At 41.5% G+C, this 16304-nt stretch overlaps 1 protein-coding gene across 1 annotated transcript in view; it reads right to left on the bottom strand.

Moving 5' to 3' along the window:
• DNAH14 (dynein axonemal heavy chain 14) overlaps positions 1-16304 on the bottom strand; it is an 894889-nt gene that overhangs the window by 701805 nt on the left and 176780 nt on the right. The gene's annotated exons all lie outside the window — the stretch shown is intronic.

Below are 16304 nucleotides of genomic sequence, written 5' to 3'. Positions count from 1 at the left end.
TTATAAGTACAATGATTGATTGATTGATTGATTAATCTGGGCCGATTCACAGAACTAATCTGAAACAGTACGGTCCGGGTGCGGAGAGCACGGTCCGTGTGCGGAGATTCCGGCCCGACTGCGGACGTAAAGTTAGGAACCGTAAGGGATTTCTGTGCATACCAAAAATCATAAGTGCCTTCTGTGAATACCAGAAGTAGTAAGTTTAGGATTTTGTCTCAGATTAGTTCCAAAATCATGATTCAAGTTTTTACCCAAAAATAAATTCTTAGCTACCATCTGGCCCCAGCAGCAAATACTGCAGCTAAAGCTCCAGATTAAAATCACTCACAGCCCCTGCTAACAAGTTCTACTTCAGCAAGCTGCAGGTGTCGGGTCTACCAGATAATGTGCTATGTAGAGGCAGCTGTGGGTGGGTGCAGACTGCCACCTGGGTGTGGTGAGATTTTTATGCTTGCCTGCCTCTTTAGCTTGCTGCTAAGCCACTCATCTTGAGCACTTCTACCTTAGCTCCTGTCTCTCAATAACATCACTGGCTCAGCACCCCGAGTTTGTTAACCTTGATCCGTGGCCTGACTGGCTTACATGTTGTGTGCCAATGAAAATATGCACCCCTTTCTTCATCTCAATGGGTAGCTGCCAGGGCCACACTATCCTGCCTACTAGTGCACTAGGGAGTCTAGCTTCTTGAAGAAGTATCTAGCTGTCACCACTATAGGAACTGGCTCGCTACACTCTACTGCTCAATGTCAGGCTATTGTTCTTGGCTGTGTGGGAGCCTAGAAAGAACATTTAATGCACTGTGTGACCAAAAGCATTATCCGCACCATACTTGTTGGACACACCTCTTCTGAGGAGAGCATACCTTTTTCATCCCATCTACCATTCAGTAAATAGGATAGCAGTCTAGGAGGTGTGGTACAGAGATTACGGAAGAGATCTGCAGCACAGGCAATAGGGAACACTCTCAAGAACATTCAGTATAAGAACCTTACCTATGTAGTGAATATCGGTGGGCGGAATTTGCATAGCCGCACTACGCAAAGCTCAGCGAAACTGTAAAAAATCTCCGCGAGCGCGCAGAAATTCTGTGAACACGCGGAATTGCTTGTTCGCGGTGCTTTTTTCCTGTTTGCACGCTCAGGGGGAAATATCTTGCAAACATGCATTTTGAGAATGCGAACAAGCAAAAAATTCCGCAAAGCCGCGGAACACAGAATTTTGGGAAATTGCGTGTTCTCCGCGAAACTACCCAAATTCCGCAAATTCCGCGTGCGGAACGAAATTTACCGCCCAGGCTTAGTAGTGAAGTATCTATAAAAGTGGATGTAATAGAAGATTTTGTTGAGAACACACTGCAGGAATTGATTGGGGTCTCCAGCTTTAAGTGCCTCCTTTACAATATAACTTCTAAAATAACCTACTGGGGATTTGATCCCTTCATGTACCTGCAACTAGTCCTATCAATGCCAAAACTCTTCACTAACTTAACCCTGAGACTCTTTAAAGCAACCAAAGAAAATTGTAAACTGCTACATGTTAAACAACCTGCCTGGCTGGTGGTCTCTCATTAGAAAGGTTGGTGTTGTTGGCAGGGCTATCCTGATAACAGATACATGTTACACAAAACATACAGGCCTGATTCTATGCCAACATGAGAGTGCAGAAGGAAATGAGCAGTAACATAACATAATCCAATGTATTTAATTCTAAAGATGAAACATGTTGCTTTTTCCAGAACTTTAATTGGAAATACAGAAGTGCAGTTATGCATTATTCAGAATACCTGTTTGTTCCTGAGAAGTACAAGTAAGCTCCTATTAAATGTATTGCAGCAGTACTAAGAAGTGGTACTATACATGGCAGTATTGACAAGGGGTGGTGTGAGTTTTTTGTGTGTGAGGTGGGCAGCTGGGAGAGGAGGGGCATTTGTTAATAAGGGAGAGGGTGCTGAGCAGTGCCTTTACCTACTTGCATAAGAAAGTTGTGGGTTTTATGTAGCGCCACGTGTGCCGAGCTTCTAAGCCAAGTGAATATTACAGCGCAGGTCACATGCTCCATGCATGTCGGTGGGACTGTGAAAGCATGCCAGGTACATTTAACTGTAAGCTGGTTACTTAGTGCGAGGGAAACAAGAGCAGCACTACTCAAGATTGTAAATATGAGCACTGATAAGGGCTGGGCTGGTCTATTTTTCCAGAGAAATCCAGAGCTGTCCTAATAATCCTGCATGCTGGCTTTGATGGAAGATGGTGCGTGCCAGGAGGGTTCCGTGTGGCATAGTCCTGCACTTTTATCCAAGAAATACTGCCAGTTTCATGTGCACATACAATTTGCAGAGTGTGGCAGACTTAGCCCACCCAGATATTAACACAAATGATGGCATGTTTTTGGACACCTGTGACTAAAGGGACGGACACAAAAATGATTTTTAAAAATATTTTTTACATTGTCTTACGGAACAGACCAACCCACAATATAGCTTATACTTGTATTATGCTCCTACAAAAATGTTTCCTTACATTATAACATTAATGTTATGTTGTCTATGAATAATGAACATCCTTTTGCAAGAAAAACAGATTAAACGCATCTTAGCTGAAAAAAAACAGGCAGGCAGAAGGCCATCAAGCCGACTGTCTGCTGAGACCAAGTAGGCACATATTGTGAAATGGATGTTTGTTTCAGTAATGTGGTGGGTCATCAGCAGGGACAAAAAGAGCTATTCTACCCTTTAGTATAAGGCTGATCCTGTAACCTAATGCTTTTGAGTTAAACACTGAACAGACATGAACTAGATGACAGATACAATATCCTGGTGAAAGGGTGTCCAGAACCGGCAGTGGTTTGTGAACTGGAAAACTGCATGGTTTTTCAGCTATACAGGTAGCAACGTTTTAGGACCTCGTAGAGGTGATGTGCACTGGCAAACCAGGTACGACTTTGGAAATGGAACCTGGACTGGCATGATGGAAGGGCCCTGCATAGCAGTGTGTTTGTGGAAAGATCTTTTACAAGAGCGTTTTAAGTTTTTCCCCTTATGAACTTTTTTACAAACTCTGGAAAACTCACAAAGGTTGTGATGTATATATTATGTGGAACATTTTGGCACTGTGGGTGTAATGGAACATTTCACTTTCAGTGGGACATGCCTTTCAAAGAATAGCTTTGGAAAGAAATCTGTTCTGCAATAAATGTTTTCCGAGAATTAATAAACTATGCAATCCTCATGGAATGCAAAGTGTCTAAATTCCACTGGCAAAATGTATTGTGTTGACCTTTGGTCTAGTATTGGAAATGTGCAATCATTACCAGAATTTTCAAATATGTGTTTCCCATTTATACAGTGCTCAGTAGCACATTTTTTCTGGAGCGATTCTAAAACAAGAAACAGGGTAAACGTTCTAAATGTGACTTTGGTCTAATTTTCACAAAACGAGCACAAGAGTGGATGAATCCTACCTTTTTTTAGCTATGATTTAACTTTTTCATTACAATAGTTTTGAAAGTGTAACTTGAATTATACCAAAGGATGTACTACCGGGTTTTACAGCACTTGGGGGCAAATGTATCAAAAAAGAGTTTTGCGATTCTCAAATTGCGATTTTTAGAGCATCACAATTAGAGAATCACAAAATGCAATGTTTGTAGGATTTGCTAAAAATTTTGCGAATCCTACATGACCCTTATTTGCGAATCGCAAATTGAGATTCACAAATAAGGAATACCACCCATTCATTCCTATGGGCTAGGAGGCCCAATAGGAATAAATGGGATGACATTCTCAATTTGTTATTGCCAATTAGAGAATCGCAAATTGAGAATGCAATTTCAAGGTTACAAGGGTGCCAAAAGGACACCCTGTTGCACCCCTGAAATATGTATGTGTGCACATGTGGCGCACAAACATGCCCAAAGTTGGTGGTAATTTGCGATTCCTTAAATCCAAATCGCAATTTTTCTGTGCTTCCTAAATGTCATTTAAGGAATCGCAATTTGCGATTCCTTAAATGCATTTGCAAAATATTCCTTATTTTGCGAGTGTTTTTTTTCCATACAATGCACACAGCTAAATTGCGATTGCAAACGCTGAAATTCTGCTAATTTCAGCATTTGTGATCTCAATTTAGCTTGATACTTTTGCCTCTTATTATATAATGACAGTATTGGCTATCTGCATTTCATTATGGTTCAAACACAACCAGTGCTAGTACAAAACTTGTGTAAACCAGCGCTTTTTAGCTCCAATTCTGATTGGCTTAAAAAACGCCCAACTATTTATCTCACGAGAAAAAATTATGGACTGCCAAAGCAGTACAAGGACATACAAATGGTATAATGTGTGCTATTCAAATGGTGTTGACTATGAAACTGAATGTCATTTAAATACACTGTATGCATACTTCTCTCTTGTGTCTATTTATGTTGCCCCATACTGTAGCACTGTGTATGCTTAGTTGAGATTAACGGTAATGTGTTGGAAACCTGTAGTGCTTGCTGCAAACTAAAGTGTTCGAAGGCAATACAGCAGATGCCAGCACTCCATCGGAAAAGCTAAGTTTGCCACCAGGCCGGTTTACTACCGACAACACTGGTAGTCCCAGCCGTCCCCAAAATAGCAGAATTACCTAAATTCTATTTTTTCCCTCCTCATCTGAACAAACTTTGAGCACCATATATTAATAGAAAGCCCTTCTAAATGTGTTCTAGAGATGCGCTAATGGCCCCTGATTAATAATTAAATGAAACCAAGGCACGAAACTCTAGTTATAGATTAATACATACGATTTTGATTAAAGCCCTATGTAGTATGTCCGGGCCTCTTCAGACAACAACTGGGCGGCATTTTTTCTTTTCGAAAGAAAGGAACCATGGGAACAGCAAGGAGGCATTCTTTCTACAACAGATGGGCTTTAAGTCCTGACAATTGCTCATTAGTGAATGAATTTGAAGGCGGAATAGTAGCAAGAAATTCTACAACTGTGTTCAGAGACAGAAAAACATCTTTCTTCTCTGGCACATGCAAAATTAAATGATCAGCAGAAACACCAGAGTAAGTGTTTAGTGCCAGATATTCCTAAAACAGGCTGCGACTAATTCTCAAAGGCATTTTGATGTCAGACAGATAGTATAGATTCAACTGATCGATCTAAGGAAGGCGTGAACGAGTAAGCGTTTCTTACACCAGAAATCAGACTGCCAGTAGTATGCTTTTCAATATACAAACCTCCAAATTCCTCTTTGAGAGCAAAGCTTCGTAGAATTTCAAATAGAGTAAAAAAAGTGATTTAAATCCACTGACCCAGGAACGTCGTGGCAGGGCAGGCTTATTAAAACTGAAAAAATGTTTTAGCAGTAGTGGGTTAAGGCCGATGATGTTTATTTAAATCATCTATACGTTTACTTACCCCTCATACCACTGTCCCCTTTTTGTTTAAATATATCATATCCATATAGACAATGACCTTGGTAATTAGACACGAACGGCAAATGACTCGCCCATTAATACAATAATGACTATGATATTTCAAAGCCGGTAATACACGGGTGGCTCGACTGTCAGCACACTCGGTGAAGCTGCTTGAGGCTTCGCTCGTGGCGACTTCCTGCTTAATTCATGCATTCGGAGTGGCAGATTCCTGGGCGGTGTCGAGTTTCCCGCTGTCATGGCAATTAATGGAGAGGCATTTTCATTAATCATTTAGAGCACATGAAGTCGCGGCCAGTCTGATTGCATCATATAGAGTAACCTCCTTGCTCTGCTTGGGACTCCGAGGAGTGGAATTTAACAAGCATTTGCAATGCAATAGGACTCGCATTTACGCAAGACCTATTGCATTGAAACGGGAGTGCGTGCATGCGAGAAGGCACAAACGGGAGTGCGGTTGGGGGGCGGGGGTGGGCCGAGAAGTCACTGACAGCGGGAGGGGGGGGGGGGGGGCACAAGAAGAAAATAGTGTTTGTCGTAAAGGGGCCAGTAGCCATGGAAGGATATTAATGAAGACATGTCCTTCATGAGGTGGGACTAAAAGGCCTAAAACCAATCGGAAGGCAGCATTTAGGACCTAAACCAATGAAAAAGATGGGTGGAGAGTGGGCGGAGCTTCCACGAAGCTTCCACGCCATACTGAACAATGCATGCCTCGCAAAGCGAGCAGCGCATGTGCGCTGCCGCGATTGGCTCGACCTAATGATGGAGGGAATGCTGAGTAAATCAATCACTCACCCCCAGTCAAGAGATCTGGGTTAAATCCATTGTTCGTTTGCTCACTATGCCGTCCAGGTTTGGATCTAGCCACATGCAAATCAGTCTTGACCGTGCTCCTCACAGTCCAGCCCAAACTACCAAGCCGGGTCCTCACTGGACCAGAAACAAGCATCCTGGGACCAGTTACGTGGTTTCACCCCTCATCAGCCAGGCAAGCTAGATTCCAGTGGCACAGTGAGCAAGGGGCCCACGTCTGCACAGCCCTGGCCTTGACCACTTAGGGCAAACATAGCAAACCCAACAAGATGATGGACGGAGTGCTGAAACTTTTCAACCACTCATCCCCAGTCAAGAGATCTTAGTTTAAACCATTGTTCTTTTGCTCACTATGCAAAAACGAATAGTGCATAATAAATATCTTTTTATTGTAAAATACTAACAATTGTGTGTGTCTAATGTTTCTAGTGGCTATGATGGTGATCCGTATCTACATAAATTACTTCCCTTGCAGATGAGAGTTACTATTGCAGGGTTGTCTGGCTCCTAACACTTCTTGTGCATATAATTATAAATCATTGTGAAGAGGAGTGAGAGACACCTGTCCATTTTTTATTTTCTCCAAAGACGGCATGCTTCGTATAATTCCTCTATTTCCCACTGAGAAGTGTGGTTCAAAACCTGGCACCTAGAGTGTGGGGTTCGACCTTTATAGGCCCTGGAGAGACAAGATACACACAGTCTTTACCGGAGACATCTGGAGACATTTTGCGAACTTCCCCAGAGGAAGGAAGAGGGGTTCCCATCTCCTGTTGGGGTTTGTTAAGTGCTTTACAGATATAAAAGATTACCCCATATCGTGAGCACTGTTATTGAGGCTTTGTGAGTAAATGATTGAGAATCAAAGGTATCTGAAATGGAGTAGATTGTATTGCATGAAACAAATTGGCCAGCCCTTACTCCCCAGTTGTTGTAGAGGGGGCTCCCATTAACTGGGTGGTGAGTTAGTACTGGTGGTCGGAGCAGACCGAGTATATACTACAGGAGTGTTTTACTCCTGGGTTGAACTAGAGGCGGATGAAGCAGCACTGCTATTCATAACGTGTGAAAAGATAGAGTAGATACATTATCCTGTGAAAGAAAAGGGTTTGTAAACAGGTTCTTGTTAAAACTGAACAACAGGCGTTAGTGGGATTCCTGAATTTTGGCAGAACATATTTAGTGCGATATCTAGAAAAGGTGAAAACCCTCTATCAATTATTAACTCCAACATTTACCAGAAAGGACTGGAAAAAAGAACACAAATTTGATTTAGTAATGAGGATGGTACCCAGTGGATACACTTATATCTTATACAATGAAGGAAACTATACCCGTTACCTGCAAATCCCTTTTGTCTAAAGCAGCGGAGGAGTCAGTTGCTCCAATAGAAAAAATACTCATTCCTGTGCAAATAGCAATTACTAAAGAATGATCCACAGCCTAAGGAAATACATTAATGGTGGTAACAACTATACTTTCTTTAGAAGCTGCAAGTAAAGCAAGCATACCAAATTCACATCACACATGAGTTGGGTGCAATAGGCCGTAAGTCAGGTACGGAAGGATGTACAATTTTAATACGACCCCACACTATGAACACAGGAATGCCTGCATTATTGTTGGTGGTTAATACCTGCAACACCGTCTAAAAGACAACTGCATGTATATTGTGATTTTTTTATACTAATAGATCAGCACAGCTGGCAACAGGCAAAAAAAGCAGTACTCTGCTGCTTGTGTGGCTTTGTAAGGAAAATTTGGGGTTTCAAAATTCAAAATCAAGCACATACATGTCAATCCTGTAGCAGATTCAACAGTACAAATTGCAGAGTTGAATGCACTCCTCCTAGACTAGCAGAAAGCTGATAAATCAGTTTCTACTTTCATTGTATCCAATACATCATTTTGTTTTGACAAATACAATGTTGATTTGAAACATTGGGAACCCAATGATTACAAAGACTTATGGGGGAAAGCCAATAAAAGCTAAGCTTTGTGGTCTGATACCTGCCCACCAGAGACAGCTTCCATTCGTGGACGTCCAACACATGTTGGCGCACCTTAGTGATGGTGTTTATTCAAGAGCACATCTGCCACTGATCAGGCTACAAACTCTGCCAAACAGATGCAGGTTTGTAAACTTGTAGCAATGACTCAGAAGGAAATCAAGACTGATCACAATATGCACAGTGCAGTCCAGTCATCACACAGTACAAAAGCCCTGCTTCCCAGCATAACTATTATCTGGGATATGATAGGCTCCCCACAGTCAGTATTTCTACAAATTAGCCGAGCTGATTAAACCTAATAAAACCTGCGGATGAAGGAATAGGCTCTGTGTAGGCTGGGGTGTCTGCGACGTTATGCATCCAAATGAAGGTAACTGGTGGCTTTTAATGCCAAATTAATTTGTACTACAATGTGAAATCTGTCAAAAAATAAACAACTCTACAATTGTGAGGCCCCTACAAGCTCCATTTGAGAAAACAGAGTATCTTGTGTACTTGGACGACGTCGGTCCGCTTTAGCCATTAGATAAACTTAAATTTATAATGGTAACGGTTGACTTGTGCACAAATTCCCATACCTCTTTTGGCCCAGTTCAAACATGATCATGGAGATAGCTAACTATATGTTAAAACAAGCCTGGGCTGCGAGGGTTCTAGATAATGGTGGATTATAGATCTACAACTTACATTGCACACTGAGATCTTTAAATAATATGTCAAGGCATTCACTGTTAAAACTCAATCCATATGAGATGCTATTTGGTGTCAAAATGTATGTAACAGACCTTCCATGATGAAGGGATCCGCATGATTAATCAAGTCCTGCTCTACTGTAGGATTCAAAGCATCCTCAAGATGGTCTAAGCCAGACTATAACTCTAATCATGTATCCAGTGACTGGATAGCTGCCGGCGTTGGTAAACCTGTGGTAGAGGGATTAGTATTGAAGAGTTTGGTTCAGCTTATTCGAGAGCCCGTGCTTTGGCAAAAGGAACAAGAATGGTTATACCATCATCATTGAATGGTATCTGCGGATACGGAAAAGCTATAGCTTGTGACAAATTCTGTACATCAGACCTGTGCTACTTCTGAACTCCACTAGTGACTATGAAGAATTAATCAGTCCTAATCAAAGATCAGAAAGTAGTAAGCACTGAAACCAACCGTGAGTCTGTACAATTACCCACTGCACCACTTGTAAAACTTGAAAGCAAATCAGGTAAAAACTTTCAATGTTCAAGTATTTGTAACTCACAAGATTCCGCTGCAAAATTGTCAGATTGTGAGACTATCCCAGTGAAAGAAATACTATTTGAAAATATAAGTAACGAAGTGAAAGTTTTCAAAGTGACTTCCATGAAACACAAATGGATGAAACTCAAATGCAGCACAGAGGAATATGTGAAACCGCCCTTGACTAATGAGTGTCTCAAAGTAACATTAATTTCACTACTAATGTGGATCATAATGGTGGTATTCTCTGTGAGGAAGTTTCACGGAGCATCTATTCAAAATATATAAAATCCAGTTGCAACAATAAAAATGTTAAACAAAATGCAGGACACAGAGTCACCAGGAAAGTTTCTCAAAGAAGAATAACAGACACCCTGCTGCAAAATGGTATCTATTGGGAAGAATTACACTGTCACGTTCTAGGACTAGCCACGACTATCCAAATCCAACACACATTTCATCTTGATTTAGATGACATATTGCCTCCAAATACTTTTTCTGACCAATGGGGCAGAGACTCTGTGAAGAATCTACTGACAGAACCACAAATGCATGCTTCAATGTACAACGCTGATCTCCATCTCACTGTAGAGAACAATAGAAAGACATTCTACTGCAATCAGTATGCTGAATAGTACCTGCATACATCAAATAAAACAAAAACTATATTTCAATATCAAAGGTGGAACCACTGTCCAGTTCATATTTTGTGGAGTAAGCCTGAATATTAAGCACAATTCACTTATTTTAGGTCTTCATTCAATCAATCAATCAATCAATCAAACATTTGTAAAGCGCGCTACTCAACCGTGAGGGTCTCATGGCGCTGGGGGAGGGAAGGGGGGGAGCAGCTACTGATCGAACAGCCAGGTCTTGAGAAGTTTCTTGAAGGTCAGCAGGTCCTGGGTTTGTAGCAGGTGGGTGGGGAGGGTGTTTCATGTCTTGGCGGCGAGGTGGGAGAATGATCTGCTGCCGGTAGTCGTTCGGTGGATGCGTGGGACGGTGGCGAGGGCGAGGTCCGCGGAGCAAAGCTGGCAGTTCGAGGTGTAGAAGGTGAGTCATTTGTTGAGGTATGCTGGTCCGGCTTGAAGGTGATCCTCTTGTTGACCAGGAGCCAGTGGAGGTCTCGCAGGTGGGCGGTGATGTGGCTGTGGCGAGGGATTCCAAGGATGAGGCGTGCGGAGGCGTTTTGTATGCGTTGAAGTCTTTCTGGAGTGTGGGCGTGGTTCCTGCGTACAGGGCGTTGCCGTAGTCCAGCCTGCTGCTATCGAGGGATTGGGTGACTGTCCTTCTGGTTTCGGTGGGGATCCATCTGTAGATCTTGCGGAGCATGCGGAGGGTATTGAAGCAGGAGAAGGAGACCGCGTTGACTTGCTGGGTCATAGAGAGCGTTGAGTCCAGGATGAACCCCAGGTTGTGAGCCTGATTAGTGGGTGTCAGGGCCGTTCCCAGCGTGGTCGGCCACCAGGAGTCGTCCCATGCGGAAGGGGTGGGGCCGAGTATGAGGACCTCCATCTTGTCCGTGTTCAGTTTCAGGCGGCTGGTCTTCATCCACTCTGCGACGACCTTCATTCCCTCGTGGAGGTTGGATTTGGCGGTGGCCGGGTCCTTGGTGAGGGAGAGGATCAGCTGGGTGTCGTCAGCGTACGAAATGATGTTGAGGTGGTGCGCCCGGACGATGTTGGTGAGAGGTGCCATGTAGATGTTGAAAAGGGTCGGGCTGAGGGATGATCCTTGGGGTACGCTGCAGGGGATCGTGGTGGCTTCGGATCAGAATGGGAGGACGCGGACTCCCTGAGTTCTGCTGGTGAGGAAGGAGGTGATCCAGTTCAGGGTTTTGTCGTGGATCCCTGCGTCGTGGAGGCGTGTGCGCAGGGTGTGGTGGCAGATGGTGTCAAAGGTGGCCGAGAGGTCCAGGAGGATGAGGGCCGTGGTTTCGCCGTTGTCCAGCAGGGCCCTTATGTCGCCGGTGGTGGCGATGAGGGCGGTTTCGGTGCTGTGATTGCTTTGGAAGCTGGATTGGGAGAAGTCCAGGATGTTGTTCTCCTCCAGGAAGTGGGTCAGTTGTCTGTTGGCGGTCTTCTCCGTGACTTTTGCCGGGAACGGGAGCTGGGAGATGGGTTGAAAGTTCTTGAGTGCCATTGGGTCCGTCTTGGGTTTCATGAGTAGGGCGTTGATCTCGGCGTGTTTCCAGCCCTCCGGGAAGGTAGAGGTCTCAAAGGAGCTGTTGATGATCTTCCAAAGTTGGGGTGCGATGATAGAGCTTGCTTTGTTGAAGATGTGGTGGGGGCAGGGGTCTGAAGGTGAGCCGGAGTGGATGGTGTTCATGATTTTGATGGTGTCTTCGTCGTTGACGTTGTTCCAGGAGAGCATTAAGAATCAAACTAATGCTGAATCATTTTTATAATCAGAATGCAACAGGTTTCACTTGTGTATTTATTTCTAGGCATAGAATGATTTGGTTTAATCTATTTCTTTGATTAATACAGTGAGAAAGGTCTTTGAATATGAACTAAAACTATACCAAAAAAATCTGTATGGGAAACTGAAAGTTGGCAAACACATGGGTCAAATGCATTACTTCATGTAGGTTATTTTTCTAGAGTACTTGACACACTTTAATGATACTACAGAGCAAATAACTTGTTCAGGTTTTGCTATTGTGAATGAATTATTGACGTCTTCAATACTTAAACATAACTATTCTCATTTTTTTAATGAGAAGTGGAAAATAGCATCAAGTGAAAATAAAATGTAACTGTTAATTGATAATGACACATTTAGAAATGTGTCTCCTGTATCTGGACATTTGTGTTTGGAATTCCCAAAATAATGCATTTTATAAAAGATTTACTAAATGTGTAGCTGGACCACCACCAAACTAAGTAGACCAAAGGTATAATACAGTACATATTGCCACTTCTAATGTAGCTAAACTTTGCCAGAGTTGGGTAAATGATTACTCATTAGATCTTGTAGAACAACACATAGATATATAACAAAAACACATGAATGTTTATATTTTCCTTAGAGGTCCTTAGCAAAAGAGAAGAAAGAAATGTAACTTGATTGTGTTAAATGTAATAGCTATAATGTACAGAAATGCAGCAGAAGCTCTAAAGAAAAGTAGAGAAATAGACACAAAAAATATTTATTTAAAGTAATAGATAAGGATCTAAAAATGGAAATTAAAAATATATTCAATTTTTCATAAATGACTTTGATTGCTTTTAAAGTTATCAGAAGTCCATTAGAAAACTATAAATATGAACCTGAATGATTCAAAGCTATATTTATCCTGCAAGCTTCTTTAAAACGCACAGATTTCCATGGAATCTAATTGATGATGTTAACATATTTAAGCCCTGTAATTTGAGAGATGACATAGTTTTCTTTTGATACAGGCATTTGAATTGCTGCCTTGCATACTTTATGAAATAGCAAGTATTACATAGTTAATTCATGGAGGTATTAGGATGCCTATTAATGTTCTGCAATGTGAAAAGAGTCTTATGAAACAAGTTCTGGATGGTACACACCACTGGGAAATTAATTTTGAAATACACATGGGCGATCCTATATTCAATTCACTGTTTGCCTAAGGAACAACCATATTTTAAACTGCAAAAGGCTGAACAAGTCCTTAAGAAACATCACTCATACGTAAACAGATAGTTTTTTTAATAATGGAAGCAACACCACAAATGCCAATGATATTTGTAAGCTGAAGGTATCATTTAAAACATAAACCCTTGGTATTTTAGAATCTAGGAATAAGGGTTTGAACATTCTAAGGGTCACAAACAGTTGCTGTTCACTCAAGGGAGGTTACAAATATTTATTGACTGTGAGTGAGTCAATTAAATGTTGTGCTTATATGCTACACCCACCAGCACAAGTAGTGACTGCACTTCAATGGGCAAATACTAACAAGCTCTTGTATGCAAATCTTGATAAATTAACCAGAATAATTTACTTATTATCAATAAAAATGTGTGCTAGAATTAATGAATGGTTATTAAGCAATGCGAGATACACTTGGTGCAAATAAAATAACCCAGTTATAACAAACAAGATAATCAAGGCAAGGGAGGCGAACTATGGCAAAATATATCAGCTGCCAATGAAGAAAGAAGAGCCCACAGCTCCACCATAACAATTCACAGTGTTAAGTAATTACATGGATTTAGCCGTACCTGTGTAGAAAAAGAAATTAACTAGAGCCCGATTTGCAAACTTTTTATTTACATAACTTATACTTCCCATGCCAAAAGATTATCTGCAGTTGGAAAGTCAAAGATCATAATTTACAGAAAAGACCTGAAAAGACAACATTTCTGGGCTTGTTTTCAAGCCAAATGTCTGATCACCCAGAAACTGTCAATTGTTTTATTTTAAAGTCCTTTCCCTCTAAAAAGTTATCAATGTGAAGAGCAGGTGTAAATCAATTTCTATGCTTGTAAAGGAATGATTAGACGGCCCGTATTTCATGGGGCTGTAGGATGAGGGTGTTCTACAAGTGAAAACACGTTTACTCCATAGAGAAAAAAAATACTACTTAAAAAAACTCAGTTTTTATACATTTCCGGTCATACATACTCGATTAGATTACGTGTCATGCTGACAATCCACTGAAGTACTCTAGTGAACCATGAGCATACTTTGAAATCTAAGGTCTGCATGTATTCTCAGCAGTGGTCTCATTGGATTCTGTGTACATCTTTGCAAATCTATGCAAATCCTAAATCTAAGTTTGCTATGTGTATTTTTATTCAGATTTTACGAATAGGTGACTAAGCACGTTGGTCAAGGACCGTCTTGCTGGAGCCAATCAAAGAGCACCTCTGTTTGAGTCCTGCTGCTCCATCATGTGATTTGTGAAAATATGAGCTGTTTCCAGGCTGATGTCCTCTGGTACAGTTACAAGACAAGGATTCATTACCCAGAAAGCAATAAAACAACATAAAAATAACAAATTGGATTCCTTTTCAAGCCTATTGTAGTGATAAAAGTCCCCAATCATCTGTGCAGACATTCCATACCCCCCATTTTCTCATGTTGCCTGAGGCCTCCATTTTGGCACACGTTGTGGGGGCCCTGATCCACTCTGATCCCTCAAAATATAGGACTGGCACCGCATAAAGGTGATCTCAGTAGTGACTCTGGCAAGCAAACTGCACCTTGTTTAAAGTGCTTTTATCATCCATTGCCCCTGATCATGCAGCGGTCTTGTACCTAACTGGCCTGCACTCTAGTGAGACAAGAAGACCCTGTCTTCACCCTTTGCTTGTGGGCTCACACAACTTTTACCTTTCTGGGTCAGACAGCAATCTGTCCCCCCCACCACTCATTCATGATTGGTCCCCCTCAGTGTGGAGCTGCTGACTCTGCACTGCACCAACAACTGCTAAACTGGAGGATAAACAGATATTTCTGGTTGCTTTGTTTCCACCTCAGAGTTCAGAGATACATTTCGCAAAGGCCTTTTGAAGGACATAAAGTAGTACTTCGTTACATACTCATACATACCTTTGTGCGTGGCCTCTAAGCAACTAAAATGAAAATATTAAGGGAGCATTCATATACAATTAGTATGAATCGATTCTTTGCATTATTACTTAAAGGGAGATGGACCTTTCATGGGCCAATTCACAAAGGGATTTAAGAGTATGGAAAAGAGTACTTTTATAGTATTACTTCCTGTACCCATGAATGTTTTATGAATTGGACCCAAAGAATGCTCTTTGTTGATCCAGGGCCAGATGTATCAAAATTGGATTTTACGAGTCTATAATAGCGAATTTTACCGATTCGCTAATATACACTCGCAAAATGCAATGTATGTAGGTTTCAGCTAATATTTTGCAATTTCTTCGCATTCCTTAATTGTGACTCGCAAATTGCGAGTCGCAAATAAGGAATGGCTTTCCATTCATTTCTATGGGCCCAGAGACCCATAGGAATGAATGGGAATTGCAAGCACAATTTGCGAGTACCCAATGGGTACTCGCAAATTGCGCATGCAATTTCAAGGGTGCAAGGGGCCAAAAGGCCACCCTGATGCACCCCTGAAATCTGCATGTGTGCACATGTGGAGCACATGCATGTATGTGCGCTACATGGCACTTAGGAAAATGCAAAAAAGTGAATTTTTCCAGGAATTTGCAAATTACCACCAACTAGAAGTTGTCGGTAATTTGCGATTCCTTAATGCAAAATCGCAATTTGCAATAACCACATGAATTGCATTTAGGGGATCGCAAATTGTGATTCCCTAACTGCATTCGTAATTTAGGAAATTGTAAATAATTGCAATTCCCCATATTGCGAAATCAAAATGTTTGATACATCGCAAAACGCTTTTTTGCGATTGCAAACGGGCGGATTCTGTGAATCGGCCCGTTTGCGATCGCAAAAAGCGTTGATACATCTGGCCCCCAGTCTTTTTACCACTCTGTTTCCTTGATTTTAGCCAGTTTTCAATTTTCGCATTCACTATCATCACAAATGCCAAAGGTTTGCAAACACCTCACTAGGTAACCGTATTTAGGGTAGAAGACTGCTATTTTACAATGCAGGGTTCTACTTCTCAGATGGGAACATTATACAACTGTTCTGACTTATCCAGCAGCTTTTGCAGTACCTTAAGTGTGTTAAATTTTCACACTTATTGATCGAAAACAGGGGCTCTGCTTTACCCCTATATTTTTGTTTTATCATGTATTATTGTGTTTTTGATTTATGCTTTTTTCTGTGTGGTCTTAATTTTTTAACTATGCATATATGGTTATATTCTAAATTATAAATGTTTTGTG

This window comes from Triturus cristatus, chromosome 6 (genome assembly GCF_964204655.1).
Source record: "Triturus cristatus chromosome 6, aTriCri1.1, whole genome shotgun sequence".
In the NCBI taxonomy this organism is placed as follows: Eukaryota; Metazoa; Chordata; class Amphibia; order Caudata; family Salamandridae; genus Triturus; species Triturus cristatus.
The sequence above is the reverse complement of the archived record's forward strand: the minus strand, read 5'-3'. Positions and strand labels throughout refer to the sequence as shown.